Here is a 20,895-nt window from a genome sequence, read left to right as displayed (position 1 = left end):
TGTTTCTGTTGTGCTGGAAAATAAAAATAGAGAAAAGCATGCCAGAGGAAGTCTAGGGAACATTATTGTGCCACTCGCAAACAACACAATGGCAGGCTTTGTTTGTGAATAATCTGATAATCATTTTCAAACTCTGGTGCCTTTGTAGAGTGGGTGGAAAAAATGAATAACTGGGAGAGAGTGAAATGAGCCCTGCTGAACAAGAAGAGAACCTTCCTAAAAAGGCATTAAAATAACAACCCATGATGTCTCCCTGGTGTGTCTGTCTATGCTATAGGTCTAATGTTTCCATAAGCTGCAAAAACTTTTGTAGGCTACCACACACACACACACACACACACTTTTATTACTTGGAACGCTGATAAGGAGACAGGTGCAGAGTTTATATGTAAAAATGATAAGAGTACCATTTTATTTGTCTTCCCTTAATCTCACAGTTTGCTCCCCTCCTCCATAAAAAGCCTCCTCACTCTACCCTGTTTGCAACAGAAATATCACCTTGGGTTGCACCAAAAGACTGGGACTTTTTTTTCTTGTGGCATTCACATTCATTGGAAAAGTTGGACTGTTGTCTGGCATGCAGCACTTCAGAGCACCAGTGAGGTTCGAATTCGTGAATACCCCTCCATGTGACATGGAAAATCAAGCAGCAGGAGAAAGGCCAGATTCACATGAGCCAGAATATTCTGGTGTATACTGGCCCATGTGAACCTGACCTTTCTCCTGATGCTTGGATTTCTGGAGTATTCTAGCTCTGAAGCTGCTCCAACATTCCCTTGTTACCTTGGACACTCCATTGCTATTGACATGCACACCCTGTTGTGCCAGCTGACACTGCCGCTGGTGGCACAAGTCACTCACTCAGAGGTCAGAATGAGGTGCCCAACATCAATGTCAGACTAAATGCCAGACTAAAGCCATCTGAGCAGACAGTGGAAATGACAGTGGAAAGGAGCCCTGGTGGCGCAGTGGGTAAATGCCTGTACTGCAGCCATTCACTCAAGACCACAAGGTTGCGAGTTCAAGACCAGCAAAAGGGCCCAAGCTTGATTCAGGCTTGCATCCTTCCAAGGTTGCTAAAATGAGTACCCAGACTGTTGGGGGCAAATTAGCTTACTTGCTAATTAGCTTACTTGCTGTTCACTGCTATGATCTTTGGAATAGCGGTATATAAATAAAACAAATTATTATTATTATTATTATTATACACCTCCTTCCCAAATTGTGTCTTCATCAAAGGATGTATGTGAAAAAGAATATCTCTCCCTTCTCTAGTAGATGCATGAACTTGGTTGGTCTCCTCCTTAGTTTGATATTATTCCTAGGAGGTAGTAGGTCCTTTCGTTAATGGCAGAAAGAGACATGCACTTCCTTTCTTATCACTTTTTCAATGCAATGTACTGGTGAAAACAATATTTCTGAACTTTTCCCATGCCTAGTTTTCTTCAATTTACATTTGGAGTTTGGTGAGGAGCTAAATGAATGATATAACCATGAAAATGTTTGTGTAAACTAGGCAGTCAGTCAGAAATAATAAAATAATATATATAGTAAAATTTTATGTATATTTCCCACTCCTCTTGAGGATTGAAGAGGGATTACAGAAAAGTACAAGTGGGATCAAGACCATCCTGAGGTATAGTAACCAAGGCAAGTGAAATTATTATTGTCACCCAAAGCACAACATGTTGTAAGCATATCTTTCATATATCACAGCATATATAATGTAAGACCCCCATAGGAATGATAAATGAAATAACTAAGAATTTGCTGCCCTTCCATGCTGCCAAAAACCAGCTGTCTAAAGCAGCAGCCTCACTCTTCATCATTCTAGGGCTCAACCTTTGAATGTATATCTTGAGGCCTGAACAGACAAGCCAAAATAAAGCTGCATTGGGTCACTTTGGAGGTATGCTGTTTAAATGACACATGCATCTTAAGAGTCCAGAAGCTGTGCCAAAGCCACACTCCAGTCCTTAGGACTGGAGCGTGGCTTTGGTGTGGCTTCCAGCCTCTTAGGACGCATGCATCATTTAAACAGCATACCTCCAAAGTGACCCGAAGCAGCGTTATATTGGGCCTGTCTATTTGGGGCCATAGTATACTTTGAAATGTATGCACAGTAAAGAGCATGTGTGTGTAAAGACTGCACTGTTTTCAATCATATGCATATTCACATCTCAAGCTAACATAAGATATCAATATCATTTGGCATTTAGGGACATGCTACACATTAATTTAGGGATCAATCTAGAAGCAGGTACATCCCTGCAAAAAGCTCCTCTCCCCTGCAAAAAAAAGCATAGAGGTTTTGACCAGAACAGGAACTCAGTGTGGAGGTCAGAAGATTTTAACCATCTTCACCCACTAGTTCAATCCAGATATGCCACTTGTTTGCAATTTATATAGGATTTTTTTTTATTTTTTTGCTTCTTGTCAAATTTCCAAATCCATAGATGTTTCCCTCACTGTGCTAACACTGCATGGATGACATAAAAAAAAGAAAAACACAGGCCCCTTGTGCACTGGGTTGGGCACACCACCCCCTACCTCTCCCACTAGCTTTCCTCTTTCCCATACTTTGAGCTTCCACCAAAAAGCAGATATTCTAAAACAGCCAAAACACAAAAATGTTTGTAGACTTATCTGTACAAAGAATAAATATTGGAGATTATGCTTTTTAATTTCTTTGCTTCCATCTACACTACAGAATTAATGCAGTTTGACAACACTTTAACTGTCATGGCTTGATATTATGAAATTCAGGGATTTGTCATTTTGTGTGATATTTAGCCTTCTCTGTCAGAGCTCCCTGGTGCCACAACAAACTACAAATCCCAGGATTTCATAGCACTGAGCCATGGCAGTTAAAGCAGTGCTTTATTTCAGCAGCATGGCAGCAGCCTCAGTCTGTCTGGGCCCATAGTAAACATTGAATAAGCCTGCACTGGTGTGAAAGAAACAAGTAATGATAGTAGTTTTGGGAACGGATGTGGAAGACAAGCAGCAACAGCAGCAGCTCAGGCTAATTGCCATTTGCCCTCTGATGCAAATGGATACAACTGTAAACAAAGAGCTCTAGTTACCTAATTAGCAAGCAACAAATGCATGTAATGAAATCTTAATTAGTAACGATGATATAATTTACTTTTGATGAATAATCCAACATCTTAATCAGCCTTCTGTACGTCACTTAACACTCCCTCAGTTGGATTGCTAGATTTACACATTGGTGTGGTTAGAGCAGAGAGACTCCCTTGTGAATCCCTCTCATAATATTAACTTCTTGGATAGTTTTCCTGTTGATAGCTTCTCTTTTGGGAAGATGATAGAAACATAAAACCTTGAGAGCATGAAGCAAAATTTAATTCAAAAGCATCTGAAGAGCTAGAATATTTGAAATCAAGCAGGTTTTGTTGTTATTTGTAGCTTTATTTTTTAAACAAAAATCTATTAGGTCTAATTTGCATTGCAGAAATAATGCAGTTTAGTGCTACTTTAACTACCATGGCTTCATGCTAAGGGATTCTGGGATTTTTAGTTTGTTGTGGCACCAGAGCTCTCTCACAGAGAAGACTAAATATCTCACAAAGCTACAAATCACAGAATTCCATAGCATTGAGCCATGGCAGTAAATGTGGTGTCAAACGGCATTATTTCTGAAATGCAAATTAGATTTTAGTCACACTATCCATTGATTAAGTTAGATAAAATGCTGTGGAATTTTTTTTCCTCATTTATGGTATAAAACAGGGATGTGATCATCCATATTTTGATGAATTATGCTTTCACCATTAGGCAGGTTGGCTGGAGATTATGAGAAATGGACTCCATCTTCATTAAGCAGATCTCAAAACCCACAACTGTGCAATAAATTCCCCATATAATCCTATACAGAACTGGTACATACATGAACAAGACTGAAAGAGACAGGAGGAAAATTTTCTGACAAATAGAAGTACCTATTCTGCTAGTTTGATGACACTTTCCCCAGGCATAGTACTATCTGCAGGCATAGTACTATCACAAGCCATGTTACTTTCAGAACTGTGACCCAAAAGAAGATGTGTCTGCATTCCCATAAACTCAGGAATTATTCGGATTGTGAAAATAGTCCGGGTAGAATCTGGGTTGAATTTTTGTTGTTCATGTGCATTTCAAATGCATCCGATTAAGTTACATGGGGGGCTGCCACAATACCTACCTAACCCAGGATAATCAAGTCCCCCCCCCCAAGTTTTTCTAAAGGGTTCACATTCTGAGCTGTGTGAATAACTGATATGAATAGACCCAGGATAAACAGGATAAAACTCTGCATGAATTGAACCTGCTTCAAATACATTCACATCATCAGCTCCATCTTTATTCAAATACTGACATGTGTGAACAACCAAACTTGCAGAGATGTGCAGAGGTGCAGTTCCATATTGTGAATAACCAACCTAGAATGCATGAGTGAGATTATTCATACAGTCATGCTAAAAACAACATGTGAATGACCCCTCAGTCTGGAGCTATCATAACTGTGTTTCCCCTCCCACTTTGGTTCATGGACAGGGACAGAAGAAAACTACAGCCCCAATGCAGAATGAATTGATACAAAAATTAATACATAACTCCCCCACCCCATGCCTGGGCATAATGTGTCAGAAGAATTTAGGAAATAGATTTTCCTTCCCCATCATCTCAGGTTTGCTCTGATACTTTCAAAATGCCTCTTTATGTGTTCAGTGGGTGCTCTGCTATATTTTGTGTAATGTCTATAGGTACTGCACTATGCAGGGCAGTCATTCTAACTTAATTTATACTTTAATTTTTTGTTTATTGAGTTCATGTAAGTACATGTTTAAGGCCGCATGATGCTGTGGTTTGAGTATTGGGCTACAATTTTGTGAGCTCGGGGTTCAAATCCCTGTTCAGCCATGCCATAGGAATGGTATAGGAAGAGTTCTTTAAGATTTCCTGTTCATTTTAAGATGCAGTATGGGGTTGCTGTGCAATCTTGTTTGCAAAATAATTAAGAAACAGGAGACCGTGCATTTTAATCATATATAATAATAATAATAACAATAATAATGTATTTATTATATATATATATATATATAGATAGATAGATAGAGAGAGAGAGAGAGAGAGAGAGAGAGAGAGAGAGAGTATTGCTATGGAAAGGGAAAGAGCAGCCCAAAGTGGCACTAAATGGAGCTGATTAAATCAGCACTAGTTGCCAGTCTAGACAAGTCCTCAGCCTCAGAGAAAGGAAGCAACAATTCTCCCATGAACAAAAAATGCCAAGAAAACCCTGTAATAGGTTTGCTTTAGGGTTGTCATAAACTGGAAATGAATTGAAGGTGCACAGCAACACAACAACAGCAAAATACATGTTTGTATACTTGTGTATGTGTGTGTGTACACGTGCATTGGGAAGAAAGCCATGTACATATGAACACATTATATTTACAACTGTGTTCTAGTTTAAGCTACTTGATGCGAATTATTGGATTCCTCCCTGCTACCACCCCAATACACCAGGGACCAATACCAGTTTTTATCTCCATGGTGGTAGAATTCAAAGACATAGCCATATTAGTCTGAAAAATTGCTATTCAAATGGATGTTGTAGCACCTTTGGGACTAACAGAAAACGAAGCTGCTAGCATGAGCTTTCGTAGATTTCAGCCTGCTACAAGATCCATTTGCATACCATTTTTTGCCTCCTGTTACAATTGTTTGTTTCTTTCCTGGAAGCTCTCCAGGGAACACGAGCTATAGCTCAGGGAACAACACCAGTTGACAAGCCACCACTTTAAGTAGCACTGCTCTACCTATGATTCACACACCCATTTGGCAATCCCACAATACAAATCATTTGACTTTATCATCTCCAAAGGATAAGTTTAAAGGAGCTGCTTGTTCTTTTTTCAGGTAACCTCGTCCCATGCCTTTGTGAAAGTCAGCAGCAGCACTCCCCCCCCCCCCAAATAAATAAACATAATTTTTTTTGTGGAGTCGAAGGCTTTCATGGCCAGCAACCATGGTTTTTTGTGGGGTTTTCGGGCTATGTGGCTATTTCTAGAAGAGTTTCTTCCTGATGTTTTGCCAGCATCTGTGGTTAGATTAGGATTTAGTTAGGGTTAAGGTCAGGGTTAGGGTTTAGTTAGGGTTAGGGTCAGGGTTAGGGTTAGAGTTTAGTTACGGTTTGTCTTAGGGTTAGGGTTTAGTTAGGGTTAGGGTTAGGGTTTAGTTAGGGTTTAAGCTTAGGGCTAGGGTTACTGTTTTGTGAGGGTCAGATCACGGTTAGGGTTATTGTTAGGTTTTAATTAGGGCTAGGGTTAGGGTTAAGTTAGGGTTAGGTTTTAGTTAGAGTTAGGGTTAGGTTAGGGGTATGGTAATTACAGTTAGGGCTTAGTTAGGTATAAATATTTTTTTAGGTATAAATATTTTTATTTAAAAAAAGTACATCCTACTAACAAATTTGCTACTTCAACTGTTACAAACCCATTATATAATTACAAAACATTAAACATTATAAAACCCTTATAACTATAAATCTTCTTCTTTTACTTTTGTGATTACACTTATTTCAAATGTTTCAAAACCCGGAAATTTCATTCTAATACATAAATAATCTAAAACCAAAACTCACATACATTACATAAATATATGACAAGAGTATATGCCCAATGGATGCTTCTCAGGTGATGCCCGGTGTGGCCTCTGTCAGCCATAGCCAGAACTTCCTCCATTTGTTGGAGGACATCCTCCCTTGTTCTATTACACTCAGGATCTTTATTTTGCTCAATACAAAACGAACAGTAAAAGTAACATCCGATTGCGTTTGGGTCACTAACTCTTTCTTTCTCTGGAAAACCAAAGCTAGCAAAACATACAGATTTACCAGTCTAATTGTAGACCATGGGACTTCCAAGAATGAGTCCACTGTCCCCCTTTGTGTCCCTCTCTCTTTCCTTTCCTCTCTGGGCCTTCGACGCGGTCCTCTAACCCCTGACCAGTCGAGGTCACCGCACGCTTCCAGGGCTGACCGGCTAGAACCAGGTTAGGGGTTAGGTTTACGGTTAAGGTTAGGGTTAGTAGTTTTAGGGTTAGGGTTTAGGGGTTAGGGTAGGGGGTTAAATTGGTTAGAATTAGATTAGGGTTAGGTTTAGGGTTCCGGTTCCGGTTCTGGTTAGGGTTAGGGTTTGGATTAGGGTTTAGGGTTATGTTTCGGTTATGTTAGGGTTAAATGTTAAGGTGAGGATTAGGGTTAGGGTAGTGTTTAGGGTTAGGGTCAGGGGTTGGGTTAGGGTAAGGTTAGGGGTAGGTTTAGGATTAGGGTTAGGTTTAAGGTTGGGTTAGGGTTTTAGGATTAGGTTAGGGTAGAGTTAGGGTAGGGTTCGATTAGGGTTAGAGTTATGAGGAATTAGGGTTAGGGTACGAGTTGGGATTAGGTTTAGGGTTAGTGTTTAGGGGTTAGGGGTAGTGTGTTAGGGTGTGGGTTAGGGTTAAGGATTAGGGTTAGAATTAAGGTTAGGGTTAGGATCACGGTTGGGGGTTAGGGTTAAGGTTAGGATTAGGTATACGTAATTATTTTTTACGGTATAAAATATTTTTATTTAAAAAATACATCCTACTAACAAATTTGCTATTTCTTCAACTGTTACAAAACCATTATATCATTACAAAACGTTAACATTAGAGGGTTAGGGTTATGGTTAGGATTAGGTGGTTAGGGTTAGGAATAGGGTTAGGGTTAAGGAGTGAGGGTTAGGTTTTAGGGATAGGGGTAGTGTTTAGGGTTAGGTTAGGCTTAGGGGTAGGGGTAGGGTTAGCGTTAGGGTTAAGGTTAGTGGTTAGGCTTAGCTTTGGCTTTGGCTTAGGGTTAGCAGCTCGGTTTCACGATTCTGGTTAGGGGTTAAGGTTAGGGTTAGGGTTCGCTGCTGTTAGGGTTCGATAAGAGTTCGGATTAGGAGTTAGATTAGGATTAGGAGTTCCTGTCGCTTAGGGCTCCTCGTTCGGTTCAGGTGAAGGTTCCCTATCGGATTTACGGGGTCGGGTTAGGTTTCGGGTTAGGGGTAGTCCTTTCGGTTAGGGGTAAACGGTTCCGGTTCGGATTTAGCTGCGCGTGGAGGCCTTAGGTTCGGCCTTCCGGTTCAGGTTTCGGATCATCAGGGTAGGGTTCGGGTTGGGTTAAAGTTCGGGTTGGATTCAGGTTAGGTAATAATATTTTTTTTTAGTCTAATAGTTTTATTTAAAGAAGTACATCCTACTAACAAATGTGCTACGTCAATCTGTTACAACACCCATGATATCAGTTCAACACAGTAAACCTTAGGAGTAGGGTGGGTTAGGAAATAGGGTTAGGAATGAGGGTTAGGATTAGGGTTAGGGTTAGGTTATGGGTTAGGATTAGGGTTAGGAGTAGGGTAGCTTCGGGTTCGGTCTGTTTTCGGATAGGGGTGAGTTTCGGGTTCCGGTTCGGCGTAGGGCTAGAGATTAGGGTTAGAGGTAAGTAGGCGAGGTTAGGGTTAACTTAGGTTACTGTTTTTGGTTTAGGGTTAGCATTAGGGTTAAGGGTTTTCGGGTTTAGGCTTGGCTTAGGGTTAGGGATTTACGGTTCGGTAGCCTGGGTTGGTCTACCTCTTTATTTTTCGGTTTCCCTCTTTTTATTTCCCCCACTCCATCCTCCTACGCCCCTTTGCTCCTTTCCCGCTGTTCCAACCCATTCTCTCATTTCCAACCTCCCCCTTGACTTCGGGTCGGGATTCGGCCTCGGGTAAGCCTCGGTTCGCTTACGGGTTACTGGTTAAGTCTTTTGACGGCTTCGAAGCTTCGGCTTAGGGTTTATCGGCTGCAGGGGTCGGGTTGCGTGTTTTCGGGGCTCGGGGTCGCGTGTGCGGGTTAGGTTCGGCTTCGAGGTTTCATTCGGGTTCGGGGTCCGGGTAGGACTAGCGGCGGGTCCGTTTCGGGTTAGGTGGGGTTCGGTTCGACCTGCGGGTTACGGGTTAGGGGTTCGCCTTTGGCTTAGGGAGTCGGTTTACGCTGCGGTTTCGGGATTTGGGGTTGCGGGGTATCGGGTTCCGCTTTCGTTTCGGGTTGCGGGGTTCGGCTTCGCGTCACGGTTCGGTTTCGTGTTTACGGTATCGGGGGGAGGTTAGGGTGCGGGTCGGGGTGTGTTTCAGTGCCTCGGGTCAGGGTTTGGTTCGGCTTCGGTTGGTAGGTTCCCCTTTCGGGTTGCGGCTTCGCTTGGGTAGTTTTCGGGGTATAGGTTCGGTTCGTCGGCTTAGGTCTTCGGGACTCCGGGTTCGGGTTCGGGGTTCGGCTTCAGGGTTCGGCGTTCGCCGTCAGGCTTCGGGTTTCAGGGCTCGGGTTCCTGTTAGGGTTCAGGTCCGGTTTACGGGTCTGTTTCGGGTAGGTCGGTTTGCGGGTTCGGCTTCGGGGTCTCGGGGTCTGCTAATCGCGTTCGGCTTACCAGGTTCGAGGTTCGGAGTATCTGTCCTTTCGGGGTTCGGGTTACTGGTGTCCGCTTGCGGTGCTTTGGGATGCCGCCTTCGGGTTCGGGCTTCGGCTTCTGGGTTTACGGGGTTACGGGTTCGGTCCTCGGGATTTGGGGATCGGTTCTGGCTTCCGGTTAGTGTTCGCTGTTATCGGTCCAGTCCGGGTTTCGGTTAAGTCGGGTATCGCGGGTCTCGAGTTGTACGGTTACGGTTTTACGGCGTTCCGATTCGTGTTAGCAGGGTTTCGGCTTCGGAGTTCGACTCGGGGTGAGGGTTCCGCTCTCGAGGTTACGGGTTCGGCATTCGCAGTGGTTCGTTATTTTCGGCTGCGGGTTCCCGTTTCGGGTTCGGGGTTCAGGCTTCCGGATTACTGTTCCGGCTCCGGGTTGCAGGTTCACGGGTTCGGATTCGGGTTTGGCTTCTGGTGCGGGGTTCGTTCGGATTAGGGTTCGGGTTAGGGTTTCGGCTGAGGGTTTAGGGTTAGGTTTTAGGATTCGGTTTACGGGTTAGTGTTCCAAAATAGGGTTAGGGTTAGGGTTAGGGCTGAGGGGTTAGGTTGGGTTAGGATTAGGATTAGGGTGAGGCCGAGGTTCGGGGTAGGGTGTATCATTAGTGTTTAGAGTTATGGGTAGGGTTCGGGTTAGCATTGGGGTTCGGGTTTAGGTTTTAGCGTTCGAGGTAGGGTTAGGGTTCGATTTTGGATTAGGGTGCGATTAGGGTGTAGGTTTCGGGTTAGGATGGGGTTTAGGGTTGTTTTAGGGTCAGTGTTATCGTTTGAGGGTTAGGGTTTCCGTTAAAGGGTTAATTTAGGATTCGGGGTTGGGATTCGGTTAAAATGTTAGGATTAGTGTTAGGATTAGAATTAGGTTCGGGTAGCTTAGGCTTAAGGGTTAAGGGTTAGTTTCCGGTTTCGTGGTAAGTTAGGGTTAGGGTTAAAAGTTGGGGTTCGGGTTCGCATTCAGGTTAGGCGTTCGGGGTTACGTTCGGTTCAGGTATGTTAGGGTTCGGTCGTGTTTATACGTGTACGGTTGAGGGTTCAGTTACGGTTCGGTTCGGTTAGGTTTAGGGTTTACGGTGAGGGTTCGGGTTAGGATTAGGGGTCGGTACGGAGTAGGGTTCGGGTTTCCGGTCACGGTTACGAGGTTTCTTACTCGTGTTCGGCTTCCGTTCGGGGTGGGTTCGGGTCACGGGTCGGGGCGGGTTCGGCTTCGGTTCAGGGATAGCATAGACGTTCGCGTCGTTTTCGGGTTAGGGTAGAGTTTTCCTCGTTTGGTTACGGTTTGAGGTCGGCTTTAGGTTTCAGGGTCCGGGTGTCTGATTCGGTTAGGTGTAGAGTTTCCCGTTAGGTTAGGCATCAGGGATTAGGATTAGGGTTAGGATGCGGTTTAGGGTGAGAGTAATGTAGGGATTAGGTTAGTAATAGAGTTGGTTAGGGTTTGTGGTATGTTTAGAACGGGTTATAGGTTCGGGTTTCGGGTTAGGGATAAGTTTCCGATTAGATGTTAGGAATTAGGGTAGGTGTAGGGTTTCGTAGTAGTGTTAGGTTTGAGGGTTAGGGTGAAGTTAGTGTTAGGTGTTACGTAAGGGTTAGAGTTAGGGGTTAGGATACCGATTAGGGTTGAGGTTAAGGGGTAAGGGTGAGGGGTAGTGTTAGGGTTCCCGATTAGGGTTAGGGTTCATGGTTTCTATTAGATGTTAGGGTTGGAGGTAGGGATTAGGTTAGAGTAAGGTTAGGTTTGGAGTCAGGGTTAGGGTTCGGGTTAGGGTTAGGGTTAGGGTTAGGTAAGGTTAGGTTTAGGTTACGGTTATGGTTCGTTAAGGTTAGGGTCATTGTTAGGGTTAGTTTAGGGTAAAGGGTGGGGTTCTGTTAGGGTTAGGGTTGCGTTAGGGGTCCAAGTAGGTGGTTAGGGCAGGAGTAGGGTGCGGGATGGGAGGAGGGGTAGAGGTGAGAGGAAATGTAAGAAGTAGCAGTAAGGAAAGCGGGTTAGGGTATGAGAGGGTGAGAAAGAGCATTAGGGTGATTAGGGGTGTGGGGAGAAGAGGGTAGAGTTAGGGGAGGGTGCGGGGGGTTTGGGTGGATATAGGATTAGGGGTAGGGGGAGGGTCCGAGAGAGGGTTAGAGTTTAGGGTTAAGTGGAGGGTTGGGTTGAGGGGTAGGTTAGGGGTGCCGATTAGGGTTAGGTGTAGGGTTCGACGTACGGTTACGGTTAGCATTAGGTTAGGGTTCAAGCGTAGGGTTTAGGGGTTTAGTGTCAGGGGTCGGGTTAGGGTTACGATTAGGGTTAGGATTAGGGTTTAGGGTTACGGTAGGAAGGGGAGGGTTCGGTTCGGGTTAGGTTAGGAGGAGAGTTTAGGGTTAAGGGTAGGGTAAGGGTTAGCATTAGGGTTCGGGTTCGCGATTATGGTTAGGTTCCAATTATGCTTAGGTTTAGTGTTAGGGTTAGGAATAGGGTTAAGTTCAGTGTTTACGGTTGGGTTCGGCATTCGGTTAGGGTTACGGTTCAATATTAGGGGTTACGGTTAGAGTCGGGTTAGGGATAGGATTCCTGTTCGTGGTTCGTGTTCTTCGTAAGAGGCTTCAGGTTTCGGCTTCGTCTTAGTGTCGGGGTCTGGTTGTTGGGTTAGAGGTTAGGGTACGAGTTTCGGGTCTGGTTGGGGTTCCGCTTAGTTAGGGTTCAGATGTTCGGGTTCGGTTCGTTTACCCGTGCAGGGGTTCAAGGGTATTGTTCACCTCCTTCGGGTATAGGGGGGTCGTGTTTGTTTAGGCTTAGGGTTCCAGTTACCTCCTGTTCGGTTCGGGTTTAGGGTTCGGCTTCGGGTCAGGCCTCGGGTTCGGGTTCGGGTATCGCTTAGGGTTAGGGGTCGGCTTACGTTTAGGCTTAGGGGTCCGGCTCGGAGTTATTGTTCGGGGTTCCGGATAGGGTTTAGGTTACGGTTAGTGTTAGGTTTCATGGTTAGGGTTCCGATAGGGTTCGGGTCGGGTCGGCTTAGCGTTCGGCTTACGTATCAGGGGAGGGTAAGCGTTCGTGGTTTCGGAGCAGTTCGGTTCGGGTGCGGTTCCGGTTCGGCTTCTGGTTCTGTCGGGTTCCGTTAGGGTCCCGAGGTTCCGGCTATCGGCTTCGGGTTCGTGTCCGCCCTACGGGTTCGAGTCCCCGGACTTCGGGTCCAGTTCGGCCTGCGTGTTCGAGGTTTTGCGGAACTGTTCGCCTTCGGGTTCGTTCCTCGGTTCGGGGTCGGCGGCGGTTCGGCCGCGGTTCGGGTTAGGTTCGTGGTTTGGCTTCGGGTTGTCGGGTTGCCGGGTCCCTGTTTCGTGTTCGGGTCGCCTTCCCCTTCGCGTTGTCGGGTTAGGATGCCAATTCGGGTTCCAATTCGGGTATGGGTAGGGTTAGGATTCGGGTTATCGCGTTCATGGTCGGCTACCGGGCCGGGTTAGGCTTAGGGTATAGGCCTCCTTTCAGGGTTCGCTTCTGTACGTTTTTCGGATTAGGGATCAGGTTAGGGTTAGGATTCGGTACGGTATGGTTAGGGGTTCAGGATGGTTTAGAGCTTAAGGTTGAGGCTTAGGATGAGGGTTCGTAATCTGATAGGGTGAGGGTTAGGGTTTGGAGATATGGTTAGGGGGGTTGCAGGGTTCGGGCGGATGCGGGTTCGGTTTTCGGTTTTGGGTTAGGGATAGGGGGAGGGTTGGCTAACGGCTTCGGTATTCTCGGCTTACGGGTTCGGTTTAGCGTCGCGTTCGTTAGGGTTCGCGTTCGGCTTCGGGTTCGGGTTCGCGTGTTCTAGGAGTTCGGTTCCTGTTACGGCTATAGGGTCCGATGAAGGGTTCGGTTTGCAGGCTAGGGTCGGGTTGGGTTAGGGTTCAGGATAGTGTTTTCAGGGTAGTGTCTGGTAACTGTTAGGGTTCGGGTTAGGGTTAGGTTAAAGTTTAGGGTAAGGTGTTAGGGTGCTGATTAGATTTAGGGTTAGGTTTAAGGGGTCCAATTAGGGTTAGGGTTAGGGTCAGGATAGGGTTTGGGTTCGGATGCGGGTTAGGGTTAGAGGAATGTAAGAAATTAGCAGTAGTAATCGGTTGGGTTTATGATTAGGAGTGAGAATAGGGTTAGGGGTAGGGTTGTTTGTTAGAATAGGGTTAGAGTTAAGGTTACGTTCGTGTTTAGGTTAGGGTTCGCTTCGGGTCGGGTTCCCGTTCCGCTTCGGGTTAGGGTTAGGTTTAGGTATGTTCTAGGGTTTAATGTTCGGCGTCCGATATCGGGTTCGGTTAGGGTTTGAGAGGTTAAGGGTAGGATTCGAGTGTCGGGTTATGTTTACGGATTTAGGGTTCCGGTTCCGCTTCGGGTTCGGCTACGGGTCGGTTCGGGTTGCGGTAGGGTTCGGGTTATAAGCGTAGGGTTCTGTTCGGGGTTCCGATTTCGGGGTCCGGGTTTCCGGGTTTCTGCCATTCGGGTTCGTGTTAGGTTTAGGTTCCCCTTAGGGTTCGGGTTAGGGTCAGGATTAGGGTCGGGTTAGGGATTGAAGGGTTAAGTTGAGGCAAGTAAGAATTAGCGTTTAGTGATTGGTTAGTGTTCTGATTAACGGTTCGAACTAGGGTTCGGGTTCGGAGTTGATTTTTTAAGATGAGGGTTCGAGTGCGGATTAGGGGTTTCGTGTTTTCGGAGTTCGAGTTTCGGCTTAGGTTCAAAAAAGGGGTTCAGAGTTCCGCTTACGGGTAGGGTTCGGATTAGTGTTAGGGTTAGGGTTCGGGTGTAGGTTGTCGGGTTTGTCCGATTAGGTTCGGGTTCGGGTTCGATTAGTGTTAGGGTTCCGGTTCGGTAGGGTTTCGCTTAGTTTGGGTTCCGCAGTAGGGTTAGGTTCGGGTTTCCCCTTCGGCTTCGGGGTTCGGGTTCGGTTTTAGCATAGGTGTGCGTGGTCGTGTTTGACGGGTTTGCGATTCGGCTTCGTTTACAGGCGTTTCCGGTATCACTCTCGGGATTCCTTCCGGCTTCTGGTTTCGGACGTCAGGCTTCGTTCAGGGTTTGGTTCGTACTCGGCTTCGTGTTAGGCTTCGCCTTCGTGGTCGGGTCATGGTTCCTTTCGTGTTCTGGGGTTCAGGGTCGCATACGTTTCCGGGTTCGGGTTTTGGGTTCCGCTTCGAGGTTCGTGTTCGGGTTCGAGGTTCGGTTGCCCTGCCGGGTATCGGGTTCTGAGTTCGGGTTCGGCTTCCGCTTCGGTATCCAGTTCCTTTCGCGTCGGGTTCGGGTTCGGCTTGGGTTCCGGCTCGGGTTCGGGTTCGGGTTCAGGCTAGTGGTTCTTGTTCGGTAGGTTCCGGCAGGTTTTCGGGGTCTTGTCGGGTATCCGCTCGTTTCGGCTTCGGTTCGGATTTCGCGGGTTCGGGTTCGTGTTCGGGTTCCCTAGTTCGGAGTGCTGCTTCGGGTTCGGGTTCGGTTTCGGCTTCATGTTCGGATAGGGTTAAGGTGAGGTAACGCCTGAGGGTTTACGGGTTAAGGGTGCGGGTTACGGTCCGTTCGGCTTCGGGTTAAGTGTTCGGGTTCCGGGTCGTTCCGAGGTTTCACGGCTTCTGGATTCGGGTTCGGGTACCATTAGGGTTAGTGTCCGATTCGGTTGCAGGTTAGGAATGAGGGTTTAGGGTTATGCGGAACGTACGCATTCACGGGTTAGTCTCAGGTTCGCGTTCGGCTTACGGTTCGTGCATCGGGTTCGGTTCGGGTTTTCGGGTTGGGCTATAGGTTAGGCGTCACGGTTTACGGGTTCGGCTTAGGGTCCGCTTCCGGGTTAGGTATAGGGTTAGGATTCCCATTCGTGTTCGTTGTCTGTGCCGCTTCGGGTCATGGTTCGCGGTTGCTTCGGGGTAGCGTTTCCTGTTCGCACTTCGGGTCAACAGGTTCGGTCCGACTTCGGTGGCCGCGGTTCAGGGTTCGGCTTCGGAGTATAGGCTTCAGGGCTCAGAGTTCGGGTGGGTGCGGTTAACGGTTAGGTTCGGGTTCCTCCTCGGGTTCGGGTTCGAGCTTCGGAGGAGGGGTAGTAGCCTAGTCGGAGTGAGGGTTGACGTCCGATTCCGTCTGGTTCGGGTGCGGTTTTGAGGGGTAACGTGCGGAGAGGTGCGGTTCGGGTTCGGTTTTGGGTTAGAGCTAGGTTACGGGTTAGGCTTCGGGTGCGGCTGTCGGGTTTAGGGGTTCGGCTTAGACTTCGGGTTTCGGGTTAAGGTGAGATTCGAGCTTCCGTTCGGGGTCGTGTTTCGGGTTCAGGTTTCGGTTGGGTTCCGAATTAGGTTCCGGTATCGGGCGAGGCTTCGGGTGCGGGTTCGGGTTAGGCCTAGGGGTATCGTGTCTGTTCGATGTTTCGCGTGTTCGGGTTGGGGTTCCCGGGTTAGGGTTTGCGCTCGGGTTATGGTTCGTGGTTGGTGTTCGGGTTTCCGGATGAGGGTTCGGGTCAGCGTACGGGTAGGATGAGGGTGTAAGGTTGGGTCGTGGTCCGGCATCGCGTTTTCGGGTTCCGGTTCGGGAACCGCTCAGGTTAGGGTTAGGCGTTCGTGTGCGTCTTGGCTTAGGTTTCCGGTTCGGTTAGGGTTCGAGGTTCCGTTCCGGTTACCGGTCTGGTTCGGGTTCAGGGTTGCCTTCCGCTAGGAGATTCCGGGTTAGGATTCGGGATTTGGCTTCGGGTTCCTATTCGGCTTCGTCGGGTATCCCGTTCGGCTTCGGTATCGGGTTCGGGTGCCGGTTCGGTATAGGGTTTCCGGGTGCGGGTTGGTTCGCCTTCGGGTTAGTCTGTCGGGTTCGGTTCGGATTAGGGTTAGGAGTAAGGATGGTGTTAGGATTAGGCTTATGATTAGTGTTGGATCACGGTCAAGTAGCTTTAGGGTTAGGGTTAGGATTAGAGTTCCGGTTGGTTGGGGTTCGCCTTCTGTTCGGTTATCGGGTTCGTGATTCGTGTTTCGGGTTCGAGGTTTGAAGGGTTCGGTTTCGCAGTTTCCTCGTTCGGGGTCCCAGATTTATGGGGTTCGTTTCCGTGTTTCCGGGTCGGGTTGGGTGCCGGGTCCGGTTCGCCTTCGGGTTCCGGCTCAGGTTTAGGCTTCGGGTCGGGTTGTTTTTCGCGTTCCGGTTTATGTTTCGGCTTCGTTCGAGGTTCCGTGCCTAGTTGGGTTGTTAGTGGTTCGTGTTCGTGTTTCGCCTTCGGGGTCGTGTTTCGGGGTCCGTTCAGGCTTCGGGTGGGGGTTCGGGTGCGGGTTCGCGGTAGCGTTGCGGGTCCGGTCGGGTCCGGCGCGGGTTAGCGTTCGGGTACAGTTCGCGTTCGGTTACGTGGTTCGTGTACGGTTCGGGTTAGGGGTAGTGGTTATGGTGTGAGTTAGGTTTGACTTCGGATTAGGGCTAGGATTCGTGTTCGGCCCGGGTCAAGGTTGGATTACGGTTACGGTTAGGCTTTAGGGTTCGGGTTCAGGCGTTGGGTGCGGCTCAGGTTCGCGTGCGGTTCCGGGTTCGGTTGCTGTTTCCCGTTCCGTCCGGTTTACCGGTTAGGGTTAGGACTTCGGGGTTGGTTTCGGGTTTAGTTCGGGTTTGTGTTCGGGTCGGCCTTTAGTTTCGGGGTCGGGTTGCGGCGTTCCCGGTTCGGTTTTAGTTCGGGATTGGTGCTCGATTCCCCATGTTGCTGGCTACGGTTCCGGAGTTTTTGGCGGTCGCCCGTCCCGGTTCGGCTGCGGCGTCCGGCTTCTGTTTAGCCTTTGCGATTAGGGTTCGTGTTACTTTGTGTGTGGTTTTCTTAAGCTTCCCGGTCGGGTTTACCCGTTTGGTTAGCTGAGGGGTAGGGGGAGGGGGAACGGGTCAGGGTGAGACGCTGTACAGAGGAGGGTTAGGGGTGGAGGCTTCGGGGTGAGGGGTAAGGTTAAGTTTTGGGGTCGGGTTCGGGTTAGGGTGGGATGCGAGATTAGCGTTCGTGTGGTCGGGTTAGGGCGGGGTGTGTAGGGTAGGTTCGGTTTCCTTTAGGCGGAGGGTAGGAGTAGGGTAGGGGTCGGGTTAGTGTTCCGGTTTCAGGTTTGCGTCTGCGGATTAGGTTATCTTGGTAGCATATAGGGTAGGGAGTATGGGTAGGTTAGGGTGAGTGGGTAGGTTAGGCTTAGGCGTTGGCTTAGGCTCGCTTAGGGTTATGGTTAAGGTTAGGGTAGGGTTTGCTTAGGGTTAAAGGATTCTGGTAGGGGTTAGCGGTTCGTGGTTCAGGGGTCGGCTTCGGCTTCGCTATTGGCTTAGGCTTCGGGTTCTGGTTACGGTTGGTTTTCGGTTCGGGTTCGGCTTAGGGTGCGGGTGTCCGGGTTTAGGTTTGTGTTCGCAGCTTGTGCGGCTTCGGTCAGGCCTTCTGTTCGGCTTCCGGCTTCGGCTTAGGCCCACTAGGCTTCGGTTTCGGTTTGGGCTCCGTGCTCGGCTGCGGCGTCAGGGTTCGGGGTCGGGTTCGGATTTGGTTCGGTGCGGCTTTGGGTAGGCTCCGGGTTCCAGGTTCGGGTTCGGCCTTAGTTCAGGTTCGGGTAATCAACGAGGTTTCGTTTAGAGGTTGGATTGTTCGGGATCGGCTTTCGTTCGGTTTTAGGTTAGCTTTCACGGTTCGGGTTTTCGTTCGGGTAGGTGCTAGGGTTTACCTTAGGGCTCGGTTCCATGTGTTTTGAGGTCCCGTCCCGTTCGGCTGCGGCTTCTTTTTTCCTTTGCGTTACGGGTTCGGGTTTCCGTTTGTGTTTGGTTGTCGTTACGGCATTACGGTTCGAGGGTACGTTTTGGGTTAGGGTTGGGTTCGGTCTGGGTGCCTGGGTTGCTCTTTTCGGTTCGGGGTTCAGGTTCGGCTCGCGTTCGGCCGTTCCGGTTAGGATTCGGCTTCAGGAGTTCGGCTTCGTGTGTGGGTGCGGGTTTCGTTGCAGGGTTTGTGTTTTAGGTGTCGCTTCCGTTAAGGGTGCGGTTAGGGTTTCACGGTGCGTAGTTCCTTTGGGTTAGGTCTCGGTTTCCCGTTCGGGCTCGGTTTCCTGTTTCCGTGCGGTTCCCCCTCCCGGTTAGAGCTTCTTCTTCTTCTCTTACTGTCCTTCGCGTTACGGGTCCGGTCCGTTTGTGTTTGGTTTACGTTCCGCTTCCGGTTAGGTTCCCGGTTTTGGGGTTCGGCTTCGGGTGCGGGTTAGTGTTTCCGGTCTTGTTGCCGCGTTTCCTGTTTTCGGGTTAGGCCTTAGGGCGGGGTTTCCCTTTCGGCTTTCGGGGAGTCCGTGTTTGAGGGTGGACGGTTCCGGTTAGGCTTCGCGCGGTCTGGCTCCCGGCTCGGGTTCGCGTCGGGGTTAGGGTTCGGTTTCGGTCGGGGTTCGGGTTGGGGTTTCGGGTTCGGGATCTTGTTTCGGGTGCGGGTTCGGGTTCGGCTTGGGATTAACGGCACTCAGCGCGTAGGGTTCGGGCTCTGCGCGGTTCGGGTTCGTTTCCGTTCGGCCTTCTGTTTAGGGTTCGGGTTCGGCTACAGGGTCAGGCCTCAGGTCGGGTTCGTCGGGGCCACTTAGGTTTGATTTCGGGTTGTGTATTCGGGTCGGCTTCTTTTTCAGGTTCGGGGTTAGGCTGCGTGGTTCGTGTTCCGGTCGCGTTCGGATGCACGGATTCGACTCGAGGGTTATAGGTTTCCGGGTTAGTGCTGCCGCATAGGGGTTCGGCTTTCGGGGTTAGGGGTCCGGTTAGTTTGGTTAGGGTTTAGGCTTAGCGGCATGTGGTCGGGTGCGCGATTCGGTTAGGTATTCGTGTTAGGGGTTATGGTGAATAGTTCGGCTTCGGTTCGGGGTTCCGCTATCGGGTCCGGGTTAGGGTTACAGTTATCCATTAGGGTTCTGGGATTTAGGGGTTAGGAATTAGGGTTCAGTTTAGGGTTAGGTGTATTGGGTAGGGTAACGTTTAGGGTCGTGGTTCGGGTCAGGGTTGGGGTTCGGGTTCAGGGTTCGGGTTCGTGGTCTGGTTCGGGTTCGGGTTTGGGTTTCCGGGTTTTTTCCGGTTCAGGGTTAGTGGTTAGGGGTTTCCGGTTATGGGTTAGGGTTTACGGGTTCAGGTTTAGGGTTCAGTGGTTAGGGTATATGGTTTACCGCATGAATGAGGGTTAGTGTTAGTCGTGATACTTTTTAGCTTAGGGATTTAGGGTTTACCATAATGAGGGGTTTAAGGTTTTACATAGTTGTAGTGTTGAGTCATTTTTAGTTAAGACGGGCTTAGGGTTAGGGTATGAAGTTCAGAGTGATTAGGTTAGGTTGTTAGTTTGGGAGTTTGGGTACAGGTTAGGGTTTAGTTAGGCGAATCTAAGGTTAGGGTTAGGGCTGTAGTAGGTTCAGGCTTCAGGCAATCGTTTTAGGTTTAGGAATTCAAGGTTCCAGTTAGGGTTTAGTTAGCAGTAGGATTCGGGTTCGTCAGGTTTTTGTTATGGTTGGGTTTATTTGGGTTAGCATAGGCCTTATGGGTTAACGTTTTAGGTTCGGTTGCGGTTAAGTTGCCTGTTAGGGTTAGTGTTTCGGCTTTAGGACGGCTTCTGTTTTCGGTTGAGAGATGGTCACGGTTTGGGTGTATTGTTAGGTTTAATTAGGTTTCGGGTGTAGGATCAGTTAGGGTTTAGTTACGAGTTAGGGTTTAGGTTATGGAGTAGGGGCAGGGAATAGGTCATGTTTGGGTTCGGGTTACGTTAATTAGGGTAGGTGGTTGAGTTGTTTCGGGTTTAACATGTTGTAGCTATTTGGTTTAGTGTAGGGTTAGTGTTAGGGTCAGGATAATGGTTAGGGTTTGTTAGGGTTTAATGTTTAGGTCGGGGTGGGAAGTTTAGTTAGTGTCAGGATTGGGTTAGTTAGGGTTAGGGTTAGAGTTAGTTTTATGTATTTACCCCAGCCTATCAGCTAACATATGTATTTCTGAATGAGACTCAATGTGTCTTCAAAGGTGCTGGTGTTTCCATTTTTGGCAGTCTTCAAGCCTCACCCCTAAACCCTACAGCGTAACCCTAAACCCCATTCCCAAACCGAAACTGGAACCTAACTTACCCTAACCCATTTCCTACCTACCCCCGAAACCCTACCCTACCCCAACCTTAAACCTAAACCCTAACTTACCTATAACTACCTAAACCTACATCACCCCTAACCCGTAATCCTACCCTAATGCTAACCCGAAACCCTAAACCAAACCCTGAAATCCGAATGCCTAAACCTAACCTAATCTGACCCTGACCTTAACCCCTTAATTCTACCCTAACCGACAATCCTAACCCTAAACTCTAAACCATAAACCCAAACTAAAACCCAAACCCTAACCACTAACCCTTAACCTTGACTAACCCTAAACCCTACTCTAACCCTAACCACGTGAGACCCCCCCTAAACCTAATCCTAACCACAAACCTTAACCCTAAACCGTCAATCCGAATCCAAAACTCT

Source organism: Sceloporus undulatus, chromosome 4 (genome assembly GCF_019175285.1).
Source record: "Sceloporus undulatus isolate JIND9_A2432 ecotype Alabama chromosome 4, SceUnd_v1.1, whole genome shotgun sequence".
In the NCBI taxonomy this organism is placed as follows: Eukaryota; Metazoa; Chordata; class Lepidosauria; order Squamata; family Phrynosomatidae; genus Sceloporus; species Sceloporus undulatus.
This window is presented reverse-complemented; position numbering follows the sequence as displayed.